The sequence below is a fragment of the Epinephelus lanceolatus genome, chromosome 24 (genome assembly GCF_041903045.1).
Source record: "Epinephelus lanceolatus isolate andai-2023 chromosome 24, ASM4190304v1, whole genome shotgun sequence".
NCBI lineage: Eukaryota > Metazoa > Chordata > Actinopteri > Perciformes > Serranidae > Epinephelus > Epinephelus lanceolatus.
Window position 1 is genome coordinate 13,081,798 of NC_135757.1, and position 8,311 is coordinate 13,090,108.

The window sequence follows — 8,311 nt, forward strand, 5'->3', positions numbered from 1 at the left end:
AACCATTGCAATGGATTCAGAGTTTGCAGTGACGCCAATTATGTTCCGCCTCGTTAGTTCACCGCCTAGACCGTTTAACCTGGCAACAACTGCAGCCGGCTCAAACATGATAGGTCAATATCACGCAGACTACAAACAGCCTACAACCAGAAACCAGGGTTCTTCCGCTCTTCTTCCGGAAGCAAGATCTCCGGGGTTTGCCTACAGACTCTACATTCACTGAATGTAGAGTCTGTATATAGAGACTACAGGTAATGTAAACCTACGTGACACTTGTGGCTCAACAATAAACTACATATATGTGATTGTGCGATAGTTCTGGTAGCATAACAGCCTGTCACAGGTTACAGCGTGATGATTAGAGGAGAAATGGCGGGGCATAAAGGTCCAGGTGGAAAAAAACATACTGTATACAGAATTTGAATTTCACTCTAAGTTATTGTTGTTGTTTATAAACTAAAAAAATCAGAGATCATCTTTGTTTAGTTTTTGCTGAATATGTGAAGGCAAATTGTTTGGGTGACATGTAAAACTAGATCACTTGTTATGTTGCAATTCTATTTTCTTAAATTATAAATAAAAAAGTATTTTTTTTTTACTAATTTGTCTGAATCAGTGAACGCTGAACTAAAAGGAAAGGCCTTCTGTATTTCAAATCTTTTTTTGTCTTAAAAATTAACCGGTTAGTTACCAATTAATAGGTGCCAGCCTATTAAGAGCAAAATCTACCTTAACTGTCACCTGTAGTTTTCATATAGACTAAACTAAAATGGTGAGGATGGCAACCTGTTACTGTTACCATTGTTACCATTTAGCTCAGAGCACTTCTTTGCCTCAGTATAGCCTCAGAGAGCAAGTGTGTTTTGAGTGTTCAGACAGAATGAATCTGCTTCATAAATGTATAGAGACCAGAGGAAAAAGGGAGAAAGACTGGAGGGAAACAAGAGAGAGAACCAGAGTTTCTGGAGAGTTCACAGTTCAGTCAGAGGCTGCACTGAACATAAACACACAGACACAGATGGTGTGTCTATTGCTAGCTAGCTTACAGCTAACGTCTGTGCAGGGCAAAACACAAACTGCCCAGCAGTCAAATATGAAATAAGATTATTAAAAAATCTTCTTTTGTGTGAATGAAAGAAACAAATCCAGAGCTCCAGGTAAAGAGAGTTTTCGATTTTGTTTCATAAACAGAGCTTTGTATATGCAACATGCACCCGTAGCTAAAACATACATGAAACCATGGTGACAGTTAGAGACCCTGTAGTGACGCAAAGAAAGCCAGAGGACGAGGTAGCAATGACACAACCTGGTCTAATCCACAGATAAAGTGGCAATGAATACAATTTTATTGTCCCACAGCATAAAATAATAGAATTTCAAACTGTTGATCAATGCCAATGACTCAGTGTGAATCAGATTATTAAGACCAAAGAAATCAGCAGATCAGACTGATCCTGGCAGTAATATCTGGGACTATGGCACTTCTCCACGCTTGCGTCACAGCTGATGTGTCTGTTAATGGGAGAGATGGAAAAACACGCGACTCAGTCACGCTGCCCACATCTCCCACATTTTCTCTGCTCTCTGATTTCCTTCTGGCCCCAGTTTGCCAAGTCTCTGTACCTTGGAGTCCAATCTGAGGAGGAGAGGAGAGACATCATCCGTCATCCTCCTTGACACCTCATTATGAAAATGGTGATCTCTGAGGCCACACCACATGGCACGGTGGCGCGGGGCCGCCTGCTGCTGGCTCCGCTCTCTCAGAGAGTCTGTAAGCCAACAGGGGCAGTCGGGGGATGCTGCTCTGGCTTCAGTAATGTGAGAAAATGTTTGTGATGACAGAAAGAAAGACGAGGGAGAATAAGAGAGGGTGAACATACTTTTGGACTATAAATCAGACCAATATGACATGTGTTTTGGCTGTTACCTACAAATACATACAGACTGCACTTAGGCACAAAGGCTGAAAATATCATACATGCCTCAAAGCTTCCAAAGGATTTCTCAGATAATGCAGCCCTTTGGGTTGAGAATGCTTCCTTGTTCCCAGAGATGAACGTGCCCTTCAGTGTGACATCAAAGCAGCAGGATTAGGTGTTGATTAAGCTCAACATAAACAGAGAACGAAGCTTCACACTGAGCACAGACTTCAATGATTAAGACGCAGAGCTGAAAAAAATTCAAAGATTTTGCACTGCATGCAATCAATATTGTTTCGACAGAAAGCATATAGTTGAGTTTTTCTTGACTCTAACTTTTAAAGAAGAAATAACAAATGAAAAGTTGCCTTTGTTCACTTCATCGCACTCAGGGGTTTTGCTGCTACAGCCTTCCTTGGTCTGGTATGACCAATACATATGGTGGCTAATGTTACAAGACTTTAACAGATCTGATTTTATTGAATTAGCTTCACTTAATTGCTCTGCTTTGCTTGTGCTACTGTTACACTATGGGGTCATGTCGCAGAGACATTTCAGCAATTATAGGCGAGCCTCATTAATCTAACCCTGCTACAGACTATCTTAATTTAATTCCATGTTGTATTTTTCTAGTTCAGACTGTGCAGAGAAAGCCTATTTAACATATGTAGTTATATTTGTTAATGAAGGAGTGGCTTTCTTTTACTTTGCATGAGAGCTAGTCCCATTTCAAAAGCTTGAGAGTTGGCAGCCCTGCTATGATACAACAAAATCCATCCTAAGTTTGCTATCATTAGCTAAAAAAAGCATTAGCAGCAGTTTACTGACTCTGTTTTATTGCTTAGGAATTTATCTTGGAAGAAGAAGATTATGGTGTTTCTTCACTTAAAAGTTTTATAGTCTCACCTAAAAGGTCCCCAAGTCAAGATGGAACATAAACCAGAATATTACAGCAACAGTTTGTGTTTTGGATCCAATAAATGTAGCCAGGGAAAGGACTTCTTGAAAATGTCAATACCATCAGTGTTCACTCATCTGAGATAACACATTATAATCTGTCGCCGCTTATGTCTGAGCAAATACAGACTATAGCAGTTTGGATGGAGACAATAACAAATTACATTTCATTTCTGTTCCCTCTCAGTGAATATAGTTACAGTTGTTAGAGCACAAATCAATAATAACATAAATATCTGGATCCTACAGGACACTGCAATTAGAAATGCAAAAAATAAGAGTGAACAGAAAAGGTGCTTCGGTCACTGAATGTATTCACTTTAGCTAATGAACAAACTGTTCACCAGCTACTATCAATCACATGCCCTTTGACACTGCATGAATAAAATGCATGAAAGACTGTGCCGGAGCCAGACAATCCACATTTCATCAAAGGGGAAGAAGTCTAGGTGGAGCTGAGGTGACATGGCAAAGTGACATCCACCATGATTGACTGGGATAGGCGGAGGCACGTTTCATACAAGAAAACACGCTCCAAAATACTTTTTTTCCCCCAAGAGAAACTTCATTAAAGTAATAACTATTAAATTTTAAGGATGTTTTAATTGACTTCAATGGAGTTTTTTGGCAGCAGGTGTCACGCAGCTGGCAGAGGTGGGACAAACTCATTGGTTTGCAAGTCAGAAGTAAATCTCAAGTTTTTCCACTCATGTCCCAAGTCAAGACTGACACATCCTGAGTCAAGTCCCAGGTCCTTAACTTGGAGTTATAAGTGCTAAAAGTCATAGTGCTCTCTTCAACAACTCTGAGATCAGGGAGCCACAAGTGGCGAGATGCCTACTCCTTCCCGGGTTTTAGGACTCATTCCTGCGACACTCGGTGTTTCAAGCCAAGTTGAGCTGCAGGTCTTTTTTGATTTTGTCAAGTCGAGTCTAAAGTCATCAAATTTGTGACTCTAGTTGGACTTGAATCCAAGACATGTCACCTGAGTCCACACCTCTGGTGGCTGTTGCAGTATACTGACATGTTATTTTGTGTTTTGCATGAGAGCCTCTTATAAAAAGAACTGATAAGGTTTGTTGGCACATCTAACTTGCTTGTCTTTTTTTTAATAACACCTACTGTAGTTATGATTCTCTTCTTCTGCTTTGCGTTGGAAAGATGAGATAGGAGAGTCTTTCCAAATAACTCAGCACCTTTTACCCACCTCCATTGCTCACAGCTTATGTGAAATGTCACAAATATGGCACTAAGTCTAACTGAGATTTTGTCAGTTTTCTTAGAGTGGCACATGAAATATGAAACGCAATTTAACTCCCCTGAGAGAAACATCATTCTGTGACTGATCCAGCAGAGAGGTGTTGACTTGAATTGCCTGGCGGGATGCTGTCAATCATCCTGACAGGCATAGGCCCCAAGGGACTGAAGTAAGGAGTCACATGAGCAAAAGGCAGAGTGTGTTTGCTGGGTTCATGACCCCTGAGGCATCCATATAAACGAGAGGCTGAAGGTACAGCACTCTGATGTTCATCTTTCACCTTTCTGAAGTCATCTAAAACAAGTAGCAGTTACATAATCCTCAAACTTAATGTACAGTATCCCTTTTGTCCCATTTGTTCTTTCCATTAAAGTAATCAGTCAATGTCCTCCACCCACACTGAGAGAATAGGTGACAAATGACAATGGAGTTTTTTTTCTGTCGGTGGGAGTCAGTCAGTATGGGTCAGCTAAATCTCAGTTATGGCACCATCTACTGAGATTCAACAAAGCCCAGTGGCTGGAAGCCAAAGCCAATCATCAAACAACAGACAGTGATTCAGACGGACAACACTCAACAAGCAGAAAAACTGCTATGAAAAACTGCAATCTAGCGCTCTTACAAGTCAGGGCTTAAATTGCCAGCAAGGTATACTGTAGCTTTCGTCCACTGAGATGTGCCTGACCAAAAATTAAGAAACTTTCCAAGGCTAGTTTGCCAAAAAATACTGAGTCATTTCAATTAGTTTTTACCAAAATGCAGTTTGCAAGGTCAAGAATGAACCCTCAGGCTGCATTTTCCCAAGGCTAGTTTGAGAGAATATGAACCTGATCCTGAGTAGTAACAGGTACAACACTAAATATCCCCTTGACCGTGTCTGCACTATATCTGTGCTATGCACTTTACGTTTTTTTACCGTGCTTTATATTTTTGTATGGCAGCCTTTATGTTCAAGGCAAATTTCCCTTGGGACAAATAAAGTAATCTTTAATCTTGAAATAACTGATATACCCTTTTTAAGAAAAGGTCAACCATTGGGGTAATACTCTTATTTTGTGTCTTGCCAAGAGTTAGAAGAGAACATTTATGCCACTCGCATTATAAATATAAGGCTACAGCCAGCAGCCACTTAGCTTTGCTTAGCTGAGCATAAAGACTGGAAACAGCTAGCCTGGATTAATCCAACTGTAAGAAAATCTACCTACAAGCCTTTCTAAAGCTAATCATTCAACACGTTTTCTCTCAGGACCATTTCTTGGCCAGGTGCAGTGACTTCCTTGAATTTATGCTGGTAATTTCACAGTGACAACAACACCCCAGGACATCACTGCACTCTGCCAAGAAATATTCTGGCACATAAACCCCTCTATAACCGTAACTTGTTGTTTTTCACTTTGTTGTTGTGATTTTTGATTTGTTTTGTTTTTACAAATTTCAAACAAGATGTAGTGTATAATTAGTGAGCTTCAGAGGTGCTGGTAGGCAGACTTTGTTACCTTTGGACAGAGCCAGGCTAGCCATTTCCCTTTGTTTCTAGTATGTATGGTAAGCTAAGCTAACTGCCCGCTGGCTGTAGCTTAATATTTAGTGTAAAAATAGAGATTTTCTCATCAAAAGCCAATGATATAGTTGCTTTTACATTTGCATGCACATGATATCTGCCTTGCATATCATGCATACCTTTGGAGCGCTGGTTATGTTCCTCAGAAATTAATGCTACGCATCTGCAAGATGCAACAAGCATATCAACAGTAGGGGCAGTGTAGGGGCACTATGGTGATGTGACAAAGTCAGGGGTCAGTAGGCACATCAGCAGCGACAACAATTGCAGAAAGTTTTAAAGACAAGCGAACAGACCAAGTTTGCAATGTACTCATCTCACCATTGTCTCGATATGCTTTATCTAGGGGCTTTACATAGCATCTATGATGGCGGTGCTGTCAGTTTTTCTGCTGTGATCTCAGAATTAACAATATAGTAACTTCTTAGATTGCCACCAGATTTCTGTTTACATCATGCAAATCCAGAAGATCTATATGGTCTGAGTTCTCTGGTGAGCCCTCCAGTGGAATCCTCCAGTAACACACATTGTACATCGAAAAGTATGTGAACAATTTCGTTCACATAGCAGCCAGTTGTCTACGCAAACATGTGGTTTAAAAGAAAGTGTAACTCTAGCCTGTCCCCAAACCTGAATGCACGTGTCTCTTAAAATGTACAACTTATCCTTTAAAAACAACTTTCAGTCGTCTGGTTTTGATCTTTTTTCTCCAAACTGATGACTGACATCTGCGAAAGCAGTGTCAGCACTTATCACCTGACGAGTCACATCCTGAAGCTCTTATTTCACTGTGCAAATGTTTCAGTGCACATAACCTTAAAGGATAGTCATGCTAAAGGTGAGGTTAAAAATACAAACATTTAACTTACTTTATTATTCAACAAGTCATGTTTGTAAATGCCTTAAGTCAATACCATTGGTGTGCTTAAAAGATTGGTTCATCCTTGTTGTGCTGTTCATCTAAATGGTGTTATTTCTAAAACAAGCATGGCAGGTTATAATGGGTCACTCTGTTTATCCCTCAGCTGTTAACCCAGTAAGTGTTATCCATGCAGTCCATACTTAACCAAAAATAGATTTTGCATTGTTGGAAGAAGTCAGGGAAAGAAGAAACCTAACTTCTGAGTCCTTGTTACTGCTTACTTTTTATTCTAATCTACTTGAAGATGAAGCCACTTAATGCAAATACTGACCCTTGATCTGTGCTTTTTCGTTTCTGCCCAATTTGCAAAGTCCAAAAAAGCTGGGGTACATCTTTAAACTTGACAAGCAAAATATGGTTTGCTTTCATTCCTTAAAAACATTCGGGCTAAACCAAAGGTCTCCAGTGAAGTGAAGGTCAGAGTTAAAATGAGCTCATGCTTCATAATTAGCTCTTTAGCGGATTTGGATGAATTGTGGTCTGACGGCTTATTCGAGGCAGGCTGTACTCCGAAAGAGGGAGATCAGTCATGCAATAACAAAGCATGGAATAAGGGTTGTAACGCATTTTTGTGTGAAACTAGGTTCATATGCACCTCTCATGCATGCAACATTTTGTCCAAAACTGTTCAGTACAGAAAGACTCAGTGTTCCCTGTGAGGAAATTGGGTTTTCAGTTATTGAATATGGCAATATAAAATGAGGGTATTAATATTGTATAATGGACAATTACAGCATGTGCATGTGGGCTGTGCAGAATAACAGCAGTATCACAGTAATAATAATGAGAAATGTTAAGATGCACAATTGTAATGTGAATTATTAGCATGCAAATACAAGCGTCTTCAGGCCATAAGCATGTACGGCCTTTATTATCCATCTTCCATGTTGAAACGCACATCATGTTCAAATCTGTATTCTATATGTGCATCACTGGTAGTTCACAGGATCAAAACTCCAGATGGAAGCACCATATGTACAGGAACGACTGTAGATGTGATGTTTCCTCGGTCAAACTCAGAAAACTCACCACATCCCAATTTCACAACTGTGGAAGTAAAGTGCCCTAAAATGACTCACTCCTTTCAGTGTTCAAAGAAATATGATAATTTCCAGAAATTTCAAAGAGAAGATAATGGCTCTGTTTGAAATGTTTACTCAGTTTTCCTGGAAAAAGAGACGACAGCCAGATAAACAGACAGTACAGGCCTCTTCACAGCCTCATAAATGAGCATCCATAAACAGCCTTTTGAATTAAGTAGCCTCAAAGTAATTTAAAGTTGCTGCATTCTGCTGCTTTCTTTTAATTTTTCTTCAACTGTACAGTTTCGTTGTCAGCTCGGCTTGTTTTGTGTGTGTCTTCAGATGACATAGATTATAATCACCCATTAAGATGAAACAAAGCAGAAAACAGTGAAGGGAGAGGCCTTGTTTAACTGTCAACTACCAAGAAAAGCCATGTACAAAAAAATCCCATCTGAAGGAAACCCCGTTTTTTTTTTATCATTTAATGTTCATGTCTTTTTTATTTATTTTTTTCCTCCCTTGAGGAAACTAAATCCTGAGAGCTGATATCACTTGTTGTAGGCTATATAACTTTTATTGCAGCATTTCACTAATAGGGCTTTCATCAGGCAAGAATGAAACAAACCGCAGACACCCCACAGTGAAGGGCATGTTGTGTAACTTGCCTAC